This window comes from Physeter macrocephalus, chromosome 14 (assembly GCF_002837175.3).
Source record: "Physeter macrocephalus isolate SW-GA chromosome 14, ASM283717v5, whole genome shotgun sequence".
NCBI classification, from domain to species: domain Eukaryota; kingdom Metazoa; phylum Chordata; class Mammalia; order Artiodactyla; family Physeteridae; genus Physeter; species Physeter macrocephalus.
Window position 1 is genome coordinate 36,978,329 of NC_041227.1, and position 21,164 is coordinate 36,999,492.

A 21,164-nucleotide genomic window follows, 5' to 3' on the forward strand; every position below is an offset into this window, starting at 1 on the left:
GTGGGATTGCTGGATCATATGGTAATTCTATTTGTAGTTCTTTAAGGAACCTCCATACTGTTCTCCATAGTGGCTGTATCAATTTACATTCATACCAACAGTGCAAGAGGGTTCCCTTTTCTCCACACCCTCTCCAACATTTATTGTTTGTAGATTTTTTGTTGATGGCCATTCTGACTGCTATGAGGTAATACCTCACTGTAGTTCTGATTTGCATTTCTCTAATCATTAGTGATTTTGAGCATCCTTTCGTGTGTCTGTTGGCAATCTGTATATCTTCTTTGGAGAAATGTCTATTTAGGTCTTCTGACCATTTTTGGATTGGGTTGTTTGTTTTTTTGATATTGAGCTGCATGAGCTGCTTGATTATTTTGAAAGGATCTTGCTGTGATTTATGTCATAGTGTTCTGCCTATGTTTTCCTCTAAGAGTCTTATAGTGTCTAGCCTTACATTTAGGTCTTTAATCCATTTTGAGTTTACTTTTGTGTATGACGTTAGGAAGCATTCTAATTTCATTCTTTTACATGTAGCTGTCCAGTTTTCCCTGCACAACTTGTTGAAGAGGCTATCTTTTTACCATTGTACAGTCTTGCCTCCTTTATCAAAGGTAAGGTGACCATATGTGCGTAGGTTTGTCTCTGGGCTTTCTATCCTGTTCCATTGATCTATGTTTCTGTTTTTGTGCCAGTACCATACTATCTTGATTACAGTAGCTTTGTAATATAGTCTGAAGTCAGGGAACCTTATTCCTCCAGCTCTGTTTTTCTTTCTGAAGATTGCTTTGGCTATGTGGGGTCTTTTGTGTTTCCATACAAATTGTGAAATTTTTTGTTCTAGTTTTGTGAAAAATGCCATTGGTAGTTTGATAGGTATTGCATTGAATATGTACATTGCTTTGGGTAGTATAGTCATTTTCACAATATTCTTCCAATCCAAGAACATGGTATATCTCTCCATCTGTTTGTATCATCTTTAATTTCTTTCATCAGTGTCTTATAGTTTTCTGCATACAGGTCTTTTGTCTCCTTAGGTAAGTTTATTCCTAGGTATTTTATTCTTTTTTGTTGCAATGGTAAAGTTTCCTTAATTTCTCTTTCATATTTTCCATCATGAGTGTATAGATGCAAGAGATTTCTGTGCATTAATTTTGTATACTGCTACTTTACAAAATTCGTTGATCAGCACTAGTAGTTTTCTGGGAGCATCTTTAGGATTCTCTGTTATAGTACCATGTCATCTGCAAACAGTGACAGCTTTACTTCTTCTTTTCCAATTTGTATTCCTTTTATTTCTTTTTCTTCTCTGATTGCTGTGGCTAAAACTTCCAAAACTATGTTGAATAATAATGGTGAAAGGGGCAACTTTGTCTTGTTTCTGATCTTAGAGGAAATGGTTTCAATTTTTCACCATTGAGAACGATGTTGGCTGTGGGTTTGTTATATATGGCCTTTATTATGTTGAGGTAGGTTCCCTCTATGCCTACTTTCTGGAGAGCTTTTATCATAAATGGATGTTGAATTTTGTCACAAGCTTTCTCTGCATCTATTGAGATGATCATATGGTTTTCATCCTTCAATTTGTTAATATGGTATATCACATTGATCGATTTGCATATATCGAAGAATGCTTGCATTCCTGGGATAAATCCCATTTGATCATAGTGTATGATCATTTTAATGTGCTGTTGGATTCTGTTAGCTAGTATTTGTTGAGGATTTTTGCATCTATGTTCATCAGAGATATTGGACTGTAGTTTTCTTTTTTTTTGTGACATCTTTGTCTGGTTTTGGTATCAGGGTGATCGTGCCCTCGTAGAATGAGTTTGGGAGTGTTCCTTCCTCTGCTATATTTTAGAACAGTTCGAGAAGGATAGGTGTTAGCTCTTCTCTAAGTGTTTGATAGAACTCGCCTGTGAAGCCATCGGCTCCAGGACATTTGTTTGTTGGAAGATTTTTAATCACAGTTTCAATTTCAGTGCTTGTGATTGGTTTGTTTCCATTTTCTATTTCTTCCTGGTTCAGTCTTGGAAGGTTGTGCTTTTGCAAGAATTTGTTCATTTCTTCCATGTTGTCCATTTTATTGGCATATAGTTGCTTGTAGCAATCTCTCATGATCCTTTGTATTTCTGCAGTGTCAGTTGTTACTTCTCCTTTTTCATTTCTAATTCTATTGATTTGAGTCTTCTCCCTTTTTTTCATGATAAGTCTGGCTAATGGTTTATCAATTTTTTTATCTTCTCAAAGAACCAGCTTTTAGTTTATTGATCTTTGCTATCGTTTCCTTCATTTGTTTTTCATTTATTTCTGGTCTGATCTTTATGATTTATTTCCTTATGCTAACTTTGGGGTATTTTTGTTCTTCTTTCTCTAATTGCTTTAGATGTAAGGTTAGGTTGTTTATTTGAGATGTTTCTTGAGGTAGGATTGTATTGCTATAAACTTCCCTCTTAGAACTGCTTTTGCTGCATCCCATAGGTTTTGGATCATCATGATTTCATTGCCATTTGTTTCCAGGTATTTTTTGATTTCCTCTTTGATTTCTTCAGTGATCTCTTGGTTATTTAGTAGCATATTGTTTAGCCTCCATGTGTTTGTATTTTTTTAGTTTTTTTCCTGTAATTCATATCTAGTCTCATAGCGTCGTAGTAGGAAAAGTTACTTGATACAATTTCAATTTTCTTAAATTTACCAAGGCTTGATTTGTGACCCAATATATGGTCGATCCTGGAGAATGTTCCATGAGCACTTGAGAAGAAAGTGTATTCTGTTGTTTTTAGATGGAATGTCCTAAAAATATCAATTAAGTTGATCTTGTTTAATGTGTCATTTAAAGCTTGTGTTTCCTTATTTATTTTCATTTTGGATGATATGTCCACTGGTGAAATTGAGCTGTTAAAGTGCCCTACTATTATTGTGTTACTGTCGATTTCCCCTTTTATGGCTGTTAGCATTTGCCTTATATATTGTGGTGCTCCTATGTTGGGTGTATAAATATTTACAATTGTTATCACTTCTTGGATTGATCCCTTGATCATTTTGTAGTGTCCTTGTCTCTTGTAATAGTCTTTATTTTAAAGTCTATTTTGCCTGAAATAGGAATTGCTACTCCAGCTTTCTTTTGATTTCCATTTGCATGGAATATCTTTTTCCATCCCCTCATTTTCAGTCTGTATGTGTCCCTAGGTCTGAAGTGGGTCTCTTGTAGACAACATATATATGGGTCTTGTTTTCATATCCATTCAGCCAGTTTATGTCTTTTGGTTGGCGCATTTAATCCTTAAATGCATTTAAGGTAATTATCGATATGTATGTTACTATTATCATTTTCTTAATTGTTTTGGGTTTGTTTTTGTAGGTCTTTTCTTTCTCTTGTGTTTCCTGCCTAGAGAAGTTTCTTTAGCATTTGTTGTAAAGCTGGTTTGGTAGTGCTGAATTCTCTTAGCTTTTGCTTATCTGTAAAGGCTTTAATTTCTCCATTGAATCTGAATGAGATCCTTGCTGGGTCGAGTAATCTTGGCTGTAGGTTTTTCCCTTTCATCACTTTAAAGATGTCCTGCTACTCCCTTCTGGCTTGCAGAGTTTCTGCTGAAAAATCATCTGTTAATCTTATGGGGATCCCCTGCTATATTATTTGTTGCTTTTCCCTTGCTGCTTTTAAATTTTTTTCTTTGTATTTAATTTTTGATAGTTTGATTAATATGTTTTTCAGCATGTTTCTCTTTGGGTTTATCCTGTCTGGTACTCTCTGTGCTTCCTGGACTTGATTGACTATTTCCTTTCCCATGTTAGGGAAATTTTCGACTATAATCTCTTTAAATATTTTCTCAGACCCTTTCTTTTTCTCTTCTTTTTCTGGGACCCCTATAATTCGAATGTTGGTGCATTTAATGTTGTCCCAAAGGTCTCTGAGACTGTCCTCAATTCTTTTCATTCTTTTCTCTTTATTCTGCTCCCTGGTAGTTATTTCCACCATTTTATCTTCCAGGTCACTTATCCATTCTTCCACCTCAGTTATTCTATTATTGATTCCTTCTAGAGTATTTTTAATTTCAGTAATTGTGTTGTTCATCACTTTTTGTTTGCTCTTTAGTTCTTCTAGATCCTTCTTAAATGTTTCTTGTATTTTCTCCATTCTGTTTCCGAGATTTTGGATTATCTTTACTATCATTTCTCTGAATTCTTTTTCAGGTAGGTTGCCTATTTCATCTTCATTTATTTGGTCTTGTAGGTTTTTACCTTGCTCTTTCATCTCTAACATATTTTTTTGTCATTTTATTTATTATTATTTTTTTTGATGGGTGGCATTGTATTCCTGTCTTACTGGTTGTTTGGCTTGAGATATCCAGCACTGGAGTTTGCAGGCAGTTAGATAGAGCTGGGTCTTGGTGCTGAGATGACGACCTCTGGGAGGTTTCACTATGATTGATATACCCTGGGGTCTGAGGTTCTCTGTTAGTCCAGCGGTTTGGATTTGGAGCTCCCAGTACAGGAGCTCAGGACTGACTTCTGGTCTGGGAACCAAGATTCTGCAAGCTTCATGGTGTGGTTAGAAAAAAAAAAAAAAAAAAGGAAGAAAGAAAGAAAAAAAGGAGCAGTACAATATCAAAGAATAAAAAACAAAATAAAATTAGAAAGATACAAAACATATTAGGAAAAATAAAACTATAATGGAAACAACTGCAATAAGGTAAAATAAAACCACAACAGAAAAAAGAAAAAAAGAAGGGGGGAACAAGGCAAAAGGAGAGACCACTAACAAAGTATAAAGAATAAAATAAAATCATAACAATGAAAGATTTATTAGGAAAAATAAAAATAAAAAAGAATCAACAACAATGAATCAGCAAGGTAAAACAGAACCCCAATCTAAAAGAGGAAAATATAAAGAAAAAAAAAGAAAAATAGCCTTGGCTATGGGGGCGGAGTTTAGGCAGGGGCAGGGTTTAGGGTGGGGTGGGACCTAGGTGGGTGGGTGAATCAACAAGGTAAAACAGAACCCCAATCTAAGGAGGAAAAAAAAACAAAAACAAAACACCTTGGCTATGGGGGAGGAGTTAAGGTAGGGCGTGGAACTTAGGCAGGGGCGGGGTTCAGAGTGGGGTGGGACCTAGGCGGGTGGGGGGTGACGTTTGAATGTGGGGTGGGGCCTAGGCAGGGTGACGTTCAAGTGTGGGGTGGGACCTCTGCTTAGAACCTGCATGGAAGGGGAGAGGATGCCCATCAAAAGAAGGGCCTCTGGAGTGTGGTTCAGGAGTTTGGAGGTGCTGCCCTGAGTGAGGGTGTGTGGGTGGGGTTTAGGCCCAATGCATTGGAGGGGGTCTCTGAGTGTAGAGGTAGGGCCCTGGGTGGGGATGTAGGGGCGGGGCTTTGGTTTTGTGGGGCAGGAGGGAGACTACAGGGCAGAGGTTTAAGCCCAGGAGCCCAACAGGCTTCCCGGTGCCTAAGTGGACAGGGAAAGCCCTGGCCCCGTTCCCTTCCATTCCTTCATGCTCCTCCCCCACCATCTTCCCCGGGGTCTCCCCTGTCACCGCTGGACCCCAAACTGTGGGTGGGTCCTGCTGGGTATAGGAACTCCTCCCTTCCCCCAGTCACCCCTCAGGGGTGCTGGTCCTGGATGTCCAGCCTTTACTTTTGCTCCCCCTTCCCTCTCTCCCGCTCCCTCAGGACCCACGTGGCTGGAGGGGGCCTCGGTGGGCAGAGGATCAGGCCCAAGATCTCAACAGGTTCCTGATGGTCCAAGTGGGGAGGGGAAACCTGGCAATGCTCCCTTTTGATCCTCTGCCCTCCTAATGGTTCCCCAATTTCCTCCTTTGGGCGTGGGAGCCCTTTCCCTCCCCCAGTCGCCCCTCAGGGACACCAGTCCCGTCCTGCCTCCACTTCTCCTCTCCCTTCACTCCCCCCACACCCCACATCCTACCTGGTTGCTGGGGATTCCTCCGGTCCCTTTAGGTGTCTGTGGCCCCCCACTGGTGCCTGGCAGATGCCCTAGTTGTGAGGAGATGCGGATTCCACATCCTCCTAGTACGCCATCTTCATGCATGATGTTTTTGAATTTAGTAGCTATTGGGGTGTGAAGTGGGAAAGAGGATAAAACTGAAGTATTTTGCTAATGCCTCATGGAGACTCAAGGAGAAGTGATGAGGCTTCCATCAGCATCTTTATTGCTGATACATGGGAATATGTTTGTGTTGGAGGGGGGCTCTCATCTCACTAATATTTATGAAGTCCTTATAGAGGGGTGGGCAGTCAATCACTCCTTCATTTATGTCTTCCTTCTTGGGTCCAAATCCTTTGGAAAAAATTATAGACCCAAGGAAGATGCAGTCCACTTAATGTGTCCTTGTTTAAAACAACTATTGAAATGATTCAGTCTACTTGATTAGTGCTGTTTTGTAGATATTACTTCTGACTGATGCATGTCGTTCTTTCAAAATATCACCTGCTCCTTGTGTTCTACTAAATGATTTTCCTGGACATCATTTTACATGCACTTTTTCTCACTAGCAATGAAAGCTGTCTTTAAGGTGGCTGGTCTCTCCTTAACCTGTTAAAGATTCTTGTGCCTGATGATTATGAGGTTGAAATTGCCATTTGTATAACAGGTCAAAAATGTTGAATATCAGACATTTCATGTCGTTCAAACTTTATTTGCTGTAGCTAGAGATTCATGGAGAATATAAAGAACAGCCTGAAATATGTAAACAACCTTCTCTTTGTTATTTTATTTTCTGTTCTCCCACAAAGGAAACAGACAAGAGATAGAAAGAATCACATTAAGAGCATCTATACATGTGACACGATGTTCCTGGCCATTGTGCACCACTTACCCCACCCTGGTTTTGCTCCCAGCTGAGGGGAGAGGGGTGGTGAGAACCAAGAGCAAAGGAAAAGAAGAGATGATGGTTTACACTTAAGATCCAGGCAGCCGCAGGCAATAGCTTTATTCTGATGGGCTGCTACCTCCCAACAGTGAAATGAGGATAAGTTCTCCCTCCTTTAGAGTTTTCTCTGAGAAAATAGGATAGCATGGAAGTATTTTATACTTTGTACATCAAAGAAACAGAGCACATCTTAGACATCTGTAAAGACATTTGTGAAGTCACTCTAAACCACTGCCCCCAAAGAAAAACAGATAGAAAATACAAAAACAGCAATAACAAAACCTCAGGTGTCTGTAGGTCTCCTTTGACCATAATCAAGGAGAAGAGAGAAGAGCCTTTAGGAGAAAACAAATCAAGGGGAATGAGAAAGGAGGATGCTTGCTTTTCTTCCTTGCTTACTCGGTTGCAAGCACTTTAATTGTGTTAGCTTGTGAAAGCCTGCCAGCCATTCTACCATTATCCCATTTGACAGCGGAGGAGACTAAGACTGACAGAAGAAATAGAGCTTGTCCCAAGTGGAAGAGCTAGTCAAATGGCAGGGGAATAGACTCAAAGCCAAGCTGGCTGACTCCAAAGTTATACCTCTTCCAAAATGATACACAGCTGCTCACTCAGATCCAGTCAGGCAGCGGATTTGATGGGAGCACGGAAAGTATAGGGTTCTAGGTGGTGGCAGGGACTCATCTCTCCACAGCTTCTCTGACAATGCATCCTGCTCCTCCTCTCTCCAAGTTTTTCTCTAGCACATCAATGAAGCCATGTCCTTAATGGTCCTCAAAGAAACAATGGGGAACAGTGGGAGTAAATGGGGTGGGGAATACGATATGTCAACGCCCTACCATTGTCCTGCCCCACTTGAATGAGCACATCATCATGGGAAGAGAACCTAAAAGGCATAGATGCGCTTTTGAGAGAAAAACTGTCTGCAAATGCCTCCAGTAAAGACACAGAATGTTATAGGAGAGAGAGCATCGTCTTGGGGGTCAGGCAGCTATGCCATTTAATATTTGCGAGTTATTGGACATCTGAAAATGGGGATGATCATACCTAGTTTGTAAGATTGCTGTGAATCAGCATCTCTCTCTCTCTCTCTCTCTCTCTTTTGGTCTCAGGACCTCTTTCACACTGAAAAAAATTTGTTGGGAACCAAAAAGAGCTTTTGCTTAGTTAGATATACATTCTATCTATTGATATTAACCACATTATAAATTAAAACCAAGACATCCTAAATATTTATTAATTTATTTAAAATTTAGAATACATCTATTACATATTAACATCAAGAACATATATTTCTTAAAAACAATAACTATACATTCCCCCAAAAAACTTACAGAGAGGAGTGACATTGTTTTACAACTTTGTAAATTGCTTTAACGTCTGGCTTAACATAAAACAGCTGGATTCTCTTATCTGCTCCTGCATTCAATCTGTTGTGATACATTGTTTTGGTTGAAGTGTATAAAGAAAATCCAGCTTCAAGCAGATTTACAGTTAGAAAAGTGTAGGTGTCATGGGCTGCCTGAAAGGTGACCTCCAAGGGTTCTTGCACTATACATTGAGAACAGCTGCTCTAAAGATTAAAAAGAGTGAATAAATACAAAGGATTTACTCCTGTTACAGGATACAGAGCAGACAGATGCTCACTAAATTGTATGAGAAAATGTTACCTCCAAACTTCAGTGCATCTATATACCTATGTCTAAGAAATGTGTCCCAAAAGAATTAATAATATATCACAGTGAATATATATACATCTAACAACCAAGCAAGTGAATGAATGGGAACATACCTACATGCACATAAACGAAGATTTGGATTCCCTTGACCTTCCTTAGATCAGAATACTGACACCACTTTGCAAATTATTTTAACAACATTCTCTTGCCCACACACCTCTTAACTTCCACCGTTTTTTTCCATTGGGAAGGATGCATTTTATTGGTCTGACCAATATGGTACCGGTGGTTAGCAATGCCCAGCACCTCTCATTGTTCTGGATGCCCTTCCTTCCTGTCCTGGGAATTCATGACTTGATTCCAGAAACAAAATATCAAATGTGTTCACCAGGGCAAAATAAAGGTTATTTCCCCTGAAATCCCTTCCTCAGTAATGGGAAGGAGCCTGGAAGAAGAGCTTACCTCAGACAATATCTTTAATCTCAACCCCAGAACCCAGAAAATGATTTGAGTGGCAATTTTTTTCAATTCTCCGAAGTATAGTTCATACAAAATACCATTCTAGACACATAGGAGGGAAGTTAGTAGACAGACACAACACCAGCATTAACTCTCTCTTAGAACCATGTGGACAAAAGCTGAAGGTCTTCCACTCACTCCCTGTGCCATCAGCATCTCCTTGGCATTGTCCTTGGGGGTCCTCAGAGTTTGAAGTGTGAAAGTGTCCTATAAGATATTTTATAAAAGTTGTGATTCCTGATTTATTGTTATTCATTTTTGTTTGTTTTGAGTTCTTCCTTGACTTTGGCATTGTTTTTAAGAAATAACCAATATGTTACTAGTACTCCTTTTTTCCACTGGTAAAAAAATCTAGGTATAATTTACATACAGTAAAAGTCACTATTCTCAGTGCAGAGTTCTGACAAATGCTAGACTTGTGTAACCACTGGCACAATCAAGACACAGAGCAGCCCCAAAACTCCCCACATCCCTTCATGCCCTTATGGCTAACTCTTTCCCCCACCCGCAGCCCTGAACACCACTGACTTTTTTTCTGTTGTCTTTTATAAGAATGTAATATTAAAGGAATTAAAGCCTTTTGAATTTGGCTTCCTTCATGCAGTATAGCTGACTTTAGATTCATCTTCATTGGGCGATATATCAGTACTTGGTTCATTTTTCTTGCTGCAGAGTATTCCATTGAATGGATATTCCAAATGGTTTAATCATTCCCAACGGAGGGATACTTGAGGTTTTTCCAGTTTCGGTCAATTACAAATAAAGTTAATATGAACATTTGCATACCGTGTGTGTGTGTGTGTGTGTGTGTGTGTGTGTGTGTGTGTGTGTGTAAACTTAGATTTTCATTTAACTTGGGTTGCTGAGTCATATGGCAAATGTGTTTTTACCTCCATAAGAAATTGCCAACTGTTGTCCAAAGTGGCTGTACTATTTGCATTCCCACTACCACATCCTAGTACATACTCATACATTCATGTTTTTGAGGTCTCCATTTTCTATACTCTTAAAAAGAAGTCACAACATAAGAATTATTAAAATAGCTTGGGGCCTTCCCTGGTGGTGCTGAGGTTAAGAATCCACCTGCCACTTCACTGGACACGAGTTCAAGCCCTGGTCCGGGAAGATCCCACACGCTGCAGAGCAACTAAGTCAGTGCGCCACAACTACTGAGCCTGACTCCTAGAGCCTTCGAGCCACAGCTACTGAGCCAATGCCCCACAATTACTGAAGTCTGTGCACCTAGAGCCTGTGCTCCATAACAAGAGAAGCCACCACAATGAGAAGCCTGCACACTGCCATGAAGAGTAGCCCCCGCTCGCTGCAACTAGAGAAAGCCCGTGTGCAGCAACGAAGACCCAATGCAGCCAAAAAATAAAAATAAAATAAATTAACTTAAAAAAATAAAATAGCTTGGACAAAACCCCTGTAAAAGCAATTGACAGAGTAACTAAACTACTGAAAAAATATCAGGGACTTAAAATTCTCAACATGTAAGCACAGGACTTTACATGAAGTAAGAGTATAAAGTACTTTGATTCTAGGGATAATATTTAGCTAAATATTATCTTTTGAAATCCTCTAATTCTTACAAAAACTTTAAAAATAATTCAAGATTATAGGACTAGTAACTCAAATAATAGAGTTCACGGTAAAATTAACAATAAAATATAAAGCTGATCCCTTCAGTAAATGTCCTTCTGATAAACTATGTAAACTTCCATTAAGTTAATATTATTTTTAAAAATTTGGAATAGCTAGTGGTAATTTAAAACAACTGTATTTTTATAATGACTTTATGCCTTATAGCTATTGAATAATATTGCCAAATTTTAAAATAGAATTTCTATATCCTTTTTTAAACAAAACAGCTTTATTGAGATATAATTCACATACTATAAAATTCACCTATTTAAAGAGTACAAGTCAATGGTTTTAGTGTAGTTGCAGCGTTGTAAGTATAACACATTCTAATTTTTCTATTTACTTTTCAAACGGCAAGGATTTTTTATATTGAGGTGCATGATTCTTGATCTTTATTTCACAGTACACATATTTTTTTTATTTACACACATTTTAAGACTGTTCAGTGATGAGAAATCCAGAGCAGCAGAGGAGTAATTTTCCCCGGGAGTAAACGTTTCCATGATTTATGTTAAGATTCTTTTGCAGCTAAATTGATGAATGATATCAAGCTAAATATACTGATAAAATTTTATTTGGGACTTAAATCTATGAAGCTTAATTTTAATAACACAGTAATTGAGTTGAAATTAATTAATTAAAAACTCTTCTTTGAAGTAAGCAAATTTAAAAACAATGAATGTAGAAGCAAAACTTTATTAGGTTTAAGAAAAGCTTAATTTATCTTTCTCCTCACAATTTTTCAACTGGTATACATGGTTTTTCAAATAATATCATTGCCTTAAACTCTTTAGGTCAAATTTTCCTTTGTTTTGTTGGTGCATTTGAATCCAGGCCAGTTTCCATTAAGGATGTTGATATATGTTTATCTGTTCAAAGTTGAGGGAATTATTTTAAAATGTCTATGAAATGGATTTAACAAGAAATCTGAAGGTCACCAAACTATGGGTATATATGAGGTCATATTAATATAAACAGCTAAACTTTGCTAACTGGTGTATCTTAGATTATGGCAGGGTATTATCCCTGTTTCCACAAGTATTGAGGGGGCCCACATAATACCTCAAAAATGCTCATAGAATGGGCCTTGGTCCACAATGTTTAGTTACTTGAGCTGCTTCTCACTTCTCCTCATCCCCTGACTGCTCTGCAATGAACAACTGACTACTAATTATTATCCACCAATGACATGACTCTGCCCTGCTTACAGCCCCGTTTCTTCTGTGAGCTGGTTTGTAAATCATTCTTCCCCTCTTGGGTTCAGTTCTTCTGCTTGGACCTTAATGTTTCACAGAGTTTATTAAAGCTGTTCTTTTATCCAGAGCCTCCCCTGGGTTCTCACAGGTGCCAGGGTAGTCCCTTCTGTGGGGTCCAGCTAACCACTATCTCACCATCCTTACCAAGAGTTCCCTTAGGGCCTGGATCATTCCATCTGTCTTTAAGATTTTGCTGTGCCCTCTTTTCCTTCCGCCACTCCACCTTCCAGCCCACTGCCCCACCTCAGTGCAACACCCCACCAGCAACAGACACTGCTGCAGAGCTTCTCTTTTGTATTTTCGAAGAAGCCATATGGCCTACATGCCATGCAGTGACTCCCTGTAAATAGAATCTGGAGTGGTTTTGCCTAAATTCACATGGCAAATGTTCCAGAAGACCAATTTCAATCCATCCTGGGCCACTTCAACAGGAGGTCGAAAAGAGTTAGGGTAACAGATGCATCAGATCTGCTGGCTGTAATCAAGAAGATTTGGTGGAATGTCAGTGGCAGAGACAGACATCTGTCTATCTTTTCCCTGGCCATTTAAATGTTTTAATATTGAAGGGTATTTGGTATAATCCCTGAGTTGGCAAATGAGTTACCTGCTTGCACCAGGGAGACCTGGCTAGGCAGAGGTACTTGGGCATTTGCCATCCCAACAAATATTTTTGAGGTACCTTAAAGTATTTTAATATGGTATGTGTCATGGAATGTGGGATCATTCCAATTCGATAATTGAATGGGAGGGCTGAAGTTTATTTTAACAAAACCAAATCCCTTTTAGACAAGTCTTATTTTTCTGATTATGAGAGAAGAATTGCATTATGAGACACCCTTGGGAAGCAGGCTATCACCCACTCATTTCTGATTCATGCTACCACCCAGTGTTCCATCCTCCCATACGTCCCCGGCACTGTTACTACCCATGGGGAAAGGTAGACCTGCCTCCACAATGTCACATTCAAGTTCCTCCTCCTCGTTCTTTACAACTTGTAGGTTTGCACAACTCTGATTACCAGATTGGTATTCAAAAGTTGCAGCAATCACAAAAAGAAGATCCATGGCAAAAGTAGTGAAAGGAAGAAATTTTTTCCACATCTTTTCCTCTCTTTTATGTAGAGGATATTTATAGGCTAAAAGAATTCCAAAGAGAATATGTATTCAAACTATTTTTAAAGTAGCATTTACAAATTTATTTCAATTTAATTCATTCCTCTTAGTTTAGCTTTTAGTTTTAAGCAGTGACGTCCAAAGAGTGTCAGTATACAGCCCCATACATTGCTGCCCAAGACTCCTGGGACCTCCATTCACTTATGCGATGCATATTTGGTGTCACACTCTGTCCGGGCTGCTGGGAAATTCAGAAGTGAACAATACAAATGAGGTTCCCTCCACGTGTGGTCAAACAAATGATAAACACATAATCCAATATATCCAATGAGAGAATATCAGATAGGTTTGAAAGCCATGAAGACTCCAGACTTTATTTTTTTAAATTTTTATTAAAATATAGTTGATTTACAATGTTCTTAGTTACAGGTATACAGCAAAATGATTCAGTTTTTTATATATATATATGTTCTTTTTTTACATTCTCTTCCATTATAAGTTATTACAAGATATTGAGTGTAGTTCTCTGTGCTATACAGTAGGTCCTTGTTGGTTATCTATTTTATACATAGTAGTGTGTATATTTTAATTCTAAACTCCTAATTTATCTCCCCCCCTTCCTCTTGAGTAACCATAAGTTTGTTTTCTATCTCTGTGAGTCTATTCTGTTTTATAAATAAGTTCGTTTGTATCATTTTTTTTAAAGATTCCACATATAAGCAATATCATATGATATATGACTTTGTCTGGCTTCCTTCACTTAGTATGGTAATATCTAGGTCCATCCATGTTGTTGTAAATGGCATTATTTTATTCCTTTTTATGGTCAAGTAATATTCCATTGTGTATATATACCACGTCTTCTTTGTACATTCACCTGTCAATAGACACTTAGGTTGCTTCCATGTCTTAGCTACTGTAAATACTGCTGCTATGAACATTGTGGTGCATGTATGTTTTTCAATTATGTTTTGCTCTGGATGTATGCTCAGGAGTGGGATTGTAGTATCATATGGTAGCTCTATTTTTAGTTTTTTAAGGAACCTCCATACTGTTCTCCATAGTGATATTTTTGAGGTACCTTAAAGTATTTTAATATGGTATGTGTCATGGAATGTGGGATCATTCCAATTCGATAATTGAATGGGAGGGCTGAAGTTTATTTTAACAAAACCAAATCCCTTTTAGACAAGTCTTATTTTTCTGATTATGAGAGAAGAATTGCATTATGAGACACCCTTGGGAAGCAGGCTATCACCCACTCATTTCTGATTCATGCTACCACCCAGTGTTCCATCCTCCCATACGTCCCCGGCACTGTTACTACCCATGGGGAAAGGTAGACCTGCCTCCACAATGTCACATTCAAGTTCCTCCTCCTCGTTCTTTACAACTTGTAGGTTTGCACAACTCTGATTACCAGATTGGTATTCAAAAGTTGCAGCAATCACAAAAAGAAGATCCATGGCAAAAGTAGTGAAAGGAAGAAATTTTTTCCACATCTTTTCCTCTCTTTTATGTAGAGGATATTTATAGGCTAAAAGAATTCCAAAGAGAATATGTATTCAAACTATTTTTAAAGTAGCATTTACAAATTTATTTCAATTTAATTCATTCCTCTTAGTTTAGCTTTTAGTTTTAAGCAGTGACGTCCAAAGAGTGTCAGTATACAGCCCCATACATTGCTGCCCAAGACTCCTGGGACCTCCATTCACTTATGCGATGCATATTTGGTGTCACACTCTGTCCGGGCTGCTGGGAAATTCAGAAGTGAACAATACAAATGAGGTTCCCTCCACGTGTGGTCAAACAAATGATAAACACATAATCCAATATATCCAATGAGAGAATATCAGATAGGTTTGAAAGCCATGAAGACTCCAGACTTTATTTTTTTAAATTTTTATTAAAATATAGTTGATTTACAATGTTCTTAGTTACAGGTATACAGCAAAATGATTCCGTTTTTTATATATATATATGTTCTTTTTTTACATTCTCTTCCATTATAAGTTATTACAAGATATTGAGTGTAGTTCTCTGTGCTATACAGTAGGTCCTTGTTGGTTATCTATTTTATACATAGTAGTGTGTATATTTTAATTCTAAACTCCTAATTTATCTCCCCCCCTTCCTCTTGAGTAACCATAAGTTTGTTTTCTATCTCTGTGAGTCTATTCTGTTTTATAAATAAGTTCGTTTGTATCATTTTTTTTAAAGATTCCACATATAAGCAATATCATATGATATATGACTTTGTCTGGCTTCCTTCACTTAGTATGGTAATATCTAGGTCCATCCATGTTGTTGTAAATGGCATTATTTTATTCCTTTTTATGGTCAAGTAATATTCCATTGTGTATATATACCACGTCTTCTTTGTACATTCACCTGTCAATAGACACTTAGGTTGCTTCCATGTCTTAGCTACTGTAAATACTGCTGCTATGAACATTGTGGTGCATGTATGTTTTTCAATTATGTTTTGCTCTGGATGTATGCTCAGGAGTGGGATTGTAGTATCATATGGTAGCTCTATTTTTAGTTTTTTAAGGAACCTCCATACTGTTCTCCATAGTGGCTGTATCCATTTACATTCCCACCAACAGGGTAGGAGGGTTCCATTTTCTCCACACCCTCTCCAGCATTTATTACTTGTAGATGTTTTGATGATGACCATTTTGACCAGTGTGAGGTGATACCAAATTGTAGCTTTGATTTGCATTTCTTTAATAATTAGCAATGTTGAACATCTTTTCAAGAGAATATCAGATAGGTTTGAATGCCATGAAGATTCCAGACTTTAAAAAAGCTTCTCAGAGAATGTCTCAAGCTGAATCAAGCGTTCCGTGGGAAATATATGCAGAACTGAATAAAACTTTATGTTCTGTTGGCAAAGGCCTAGAAGAAATGTCAAAGAGGAATAATGCAAGGCATGGTCTAATTCCCTTTGAAAAGAGTTTCCACCATTTCCTTGGCATCTAACCCTGTCTTTCCACATCTTCCCCCTCACATGACAGCTAAGCAGATCCCATAGGAACACTGAGTGGGTGGTACTTGGGGAGGCTGCTGCTGAACCTTAGTGACCAAATGCATAAAAGCTCACTCCATTTTACAACTATGTTTTAATTAGGTGAAAAATGATTTGAAAAGACTTTTCTTCAGAAAACTTGAAAATTTGAAGAGGGTTGCCTGTTTCTAATCATCAAAGGCTTTCAACTCAGGACCTAGGAAAATGTCATTTTTGATGCATCTGTAAATGGGATGATCCAGTCCTGAAACAGCAACTCTTTTATCTATCCCCTGCTAATATCTTCCTGCTATAATAGACCTTTACTCTTGTACAGACAATTGAGGGAAGCAATGACCTAAAATTTTTTTTACTCCATGTATTTTTCTTGCCTGTAAAATGTTCTGCATGCATATCCTCAAACCAGTTCATTCCCTGTACTTTGTACCCTGAATTGCTTTACATTATGAAGGGTCATTCCAACTTTGATCTACTCTTTAATTCACACCCAAAGCAATAAGCAGAAAAGTTGTTAATTAGGGGAACGCTCGTGGTCAACTTAACTTGATCTTATTACTATTTTAGTCATTGTAGTGAACTAACTCGTGGCACCAAAAGATAGATCCAGGTCCTAATCCAAAGAACACCTGACTGTGACATAATTTGAAAAAAAGTCTTTGCAAGTGTAAGTAAGTTCAGTATCTCAAAATGAAATAATCTTAAGCCCTAAATCCAATGAAAAATATCCATATAAGAGACACAAAGAGAAGAGGTAGAAACCACGTGGCTATGGAGGCAGAGACTGAAGTCATGTGGCCACAAACCAGGAATGCAATCTCCCCTGGAGACTCTGCTGACATCTTGATTTTGAATTTCTTGTCTCTAGAATTCTGAGAGAATACATTTCTGTTGTTTTGAGTCACCAAGTTTGTGGTAATTTGTTACAGCAGTGCTAGGAAACTGATAGAATCATTATAGATTGTGTGTAAATTCCATAAAAACAGGGCCTAAGAGTAGAAGCAAGAAGAACTACAATTCTGCAGCCTGTGGAAGGAAAACCACATTCACAGAAAGATAGACAAAATGAAAAGGCCGAGAACTTTGTGCTAGATGAAAGAACAAGATAAAACCCCAGAAAAACAACTAAATTAAGTGGAGATGGCAACCTTCAAGAAAAATAATTCAGAATAATGGCAGTGAAGATGATCCAGGACCTTGGAAAAAGAATGGAGGCAAAGTTGGAAAAGATGCAAGAAAAGTTTAACAAAGACCTAGAAGAATTAAAGAACAAATAAACAGAGATGAACAATACAATAACTGAAATGAAAAATACACTAGAAGGAATCAATAGCAGAATAACTGAGGCAGAAGAACAGATAAGTGACCTGGAAGACAGAATGGTGGAATTCACTGCCGCAGAACAGAATAAAGAAAAAAGAATGAAAAGAAATTGAAGACAGCCAAAGAGACCTCTGGGACAATACTAAACGCACCAACATTCACATTATACGGGTCCCAGATGGAGAAGAGAGAGAGAGAAAGGACCCAAGAAAATATTTGAAAAGATCATAGTCGTAAACTTCCCCAACATGGGAAAGGAAATAGCCACCCAAGTCTAGGAAGTGCAGAGAGTCCCACGCAGGATAAACCCATGGAGAAACAAGCCAAGACACATAGTAATCAAATAGACAAAAATTAAAGCCAAAGAAAAATTATCGAAAGTAACAAGGGAAAAATGACAAATAACATACAAGGGAACTCCCATAAGGTTAACAGCTGATTTCTCAGCAGAAACTCTACAAGCCAGAAGGGAGTGGCACAATATATTTAAAGTGATGAAAGGGAAGAACCTACAACCAAGATTATTCTACCCAGCATATATCTCATTCAGATTCGATGGAGAAATCAAAAGCTTTACAGACAAACAACAGCTAAGAGAATTCAGCACCACCAAATCAGCTCTACAACAAATGCTAAAGGAACTTCTCTAAGTGGGAAACACAAGAGAAGAAAAGGACCTCCAAAAACAAACCCATGACAATTAAGAAAATGGTAATAGAAACATACATATCAATAATTACCTTAAATCTGAAAGGATTAAATGCTCCAACCAAAAGACACAGGCTCACTGAATGGATACAAAACCAAGACCCATCTATATGCTGTCTACAAGAGACCCACTTCAGACCTATGGGCACATACAGACTGAAAGTGAGGGGATGGGAAAAGATATTCCATGCAAATGGAAATCAGAAGAAAGCTGACTAGCAATACTCATATCAAATTTAAAAAGACTTTAAAATAAAGAATGTTACAAGAGACAAGGAAGGACACTACATACAATCAAGGGATCAATCCAAGAAGAAGATATAACAATTATAAATATATATGTAACCAACATAAGAGTACCTCAATACATAAGGCAACTACTAACAGCTATAAAAGAGGAAATCAACAGTAACACAATAATAATGGGGGGCTTTTACACTTCACTTACAGCAATGGACAGATCATCCAAACAGAAAATTAATAAGGAAACACAAACTTTAAATGACACAACAGACCAGATAGACTTAATTGATATTTACAGGACATTCAAAAAAAAAACCCAGTGGATTACACTTTCTTCTCAAGTGGACACAGAACATTCTCCAGGATAGATCACATCTTGGGTCACAAATCAAACCTCGGTAAATTTAAGAAAACTGAAATCATATCAAGCATCTTTTCTGACCACAATATTATGAGATTAGAAATCAATTACAGGGAAAAAACATTAAAAAATCACAAACACATGGAGGCTAAACAATACATTACTAAATAACCAAGAAATCACTGAAGAAGTCAAAGAGGAAATCAAAATATACCTAGAGAAAAATTACAATGAAAACATGATGATCCAAAACCGATGGGATGCAGCAAAAGCAGTTCTAAGAGGGAAATTTATAGAAATAAAAGCCTACCTCAAGAAACAAGAAAAATCTCAAATAAACAATCTAACCTTACACCTAAAGGAACTAGAGAAAGAAGAACAAACAAAACAAAAAGTTAGTAGAAGGAATGAAATCATAAAGATCAGAGCAGAAATAAACAGAAACAAATAGAGGGGATGGGAAAAGATATTCCATGCAAATGGAAATCAGAAGAAAGCTGACTAGCAATACTCATATCAAATTTAAAAAGACTTTAAAATAAAGAATGTTACAAGAGACAAGGAAGGACACTACATACAATCAAGGGATCAATCCAAGAAGAAGATATAACAATTATAAATATATATGTAACCAACATAAGAGTACCTCAATACATAAGGCAACTACTAACAGCTATAAAAGAGGAAATCAACAGTAACACAATAATAATGGGGGGCTTTTACACTTCACTTACAGCAATGGACACTGCAGAAATACAAAGCATCATAAGAGACTACTACAAGCAACTTTATGCCAATGAAATGGACAACCTGGAAAAATGGACAAATTCTTATAAAGGTATAAAACCTTCCAAGACTGAACCAGGAAGAAATCGAAAACGTGAACAGACCAATCACAAGTAATGAAATTGAAACTGTGATTAAAAATCTTCCAACAAACAAAAGTCCAGGACCAGATGGCTTCACAGGTGCATTCCATCAAACATTTAGAGAAGAGTTAACACCCATCCTTCTCAAACTTGTCCAAAAAACTGCAGAGGAAGGAACACTCCCAAACTCATTCTATGAGGCCACCATCACCCTGATACCAAAACCATACAAAGATACTACAAAAAAAAGAAAATTACAGACAAATATCACTCATGAATATAGATGCAAAAATCCTCAACAAAATACTAGCAAACAGAATCCAACAATACATTAAAAGGATCACACACCATGATCAAGTGGGATTTAGCCCAGGGTTGCAAGGATTCTTCAATATACACAAGTCAATCATTGTGATATACCATATTAACAAATTGAAGAAGAAAAACCATATGATCATCTCAATAGATGTAGAAAAACCTTTTGACAAAATTCAACATCCATTTATGATAAAAACTCTCCAGAAAGTGGGCATAGAGGGAACCTACCTCAACTTAATAAAGGCCATATATGACAAACCCACAGCAAACATCATTCTCAATGGTGAAATTCTGAAAGCATTTCCTCCAAGATCAGGCACAAGACAAGGATGTCCATTCTCACCACTGTTATTCAACATAGTTTTGGAAGTCCTAGCCATGGCAATCAGAGAAGAAAAAGAAATAAAAGGAATACAAATTGGAAAAAGAAGAAATAAAACTGTCATTGTTTGCAGATGACATGATGCTATACATAAAAATCCTAAAGGTGTTACCAGAAAACCACTAGAGCTAATCAATGAATTTGGTAAAGTTGCAGGATACAAAATTAATGCACAGAAATCTCTTGAATTCCTATACAATAACAATGAAAGATCAGAATGAGAAATTAAGGAAACACTCCCATTTACCATTGCAACAAAAATAATAATGATGAAAGAAATCAAAGATGACACAAACAGATGGAGAGATATGCCATGTTCTTGGATTGGAAGGATCAACATTGTGAAAATGACTATACTACCCAAAGCAATCTACAGATTCAATGCAATCCCTATCAAATTACCAGTGGCATTTTTTACGGAACTAGAACAAAAAATCTTAAAATCTGTATGGAGACACAAAAGGCCCTGAATAGCCAAAGCAGTCTTGAGGGAATAAAACGGGAACAATCAGACTCCCTGACTTCAGACTATACTACAAATCTACAGTAATCAAGACAATATGGTACTGGCACAAAAACAGAAATATAGATCAATGGAACAAGATAGAAAGCCCAGAGATAAACCCATGTACCTATGGTCAACTAGTCTATGACAAAGGAGGCGAGGATATACAATGGAGAAAAGACAGTCTCTTCAATAAGTGGTGCTGGGAAAACTGGACAGCTACATGTTAAAGAATGAAATTACAACGCTTCCTAACACCATACACAAAAATAAACTCAAAATGGATTAGAGACCTAAATGTAAGATTAGACACTATAAAACTCTTAGAGGAAAACA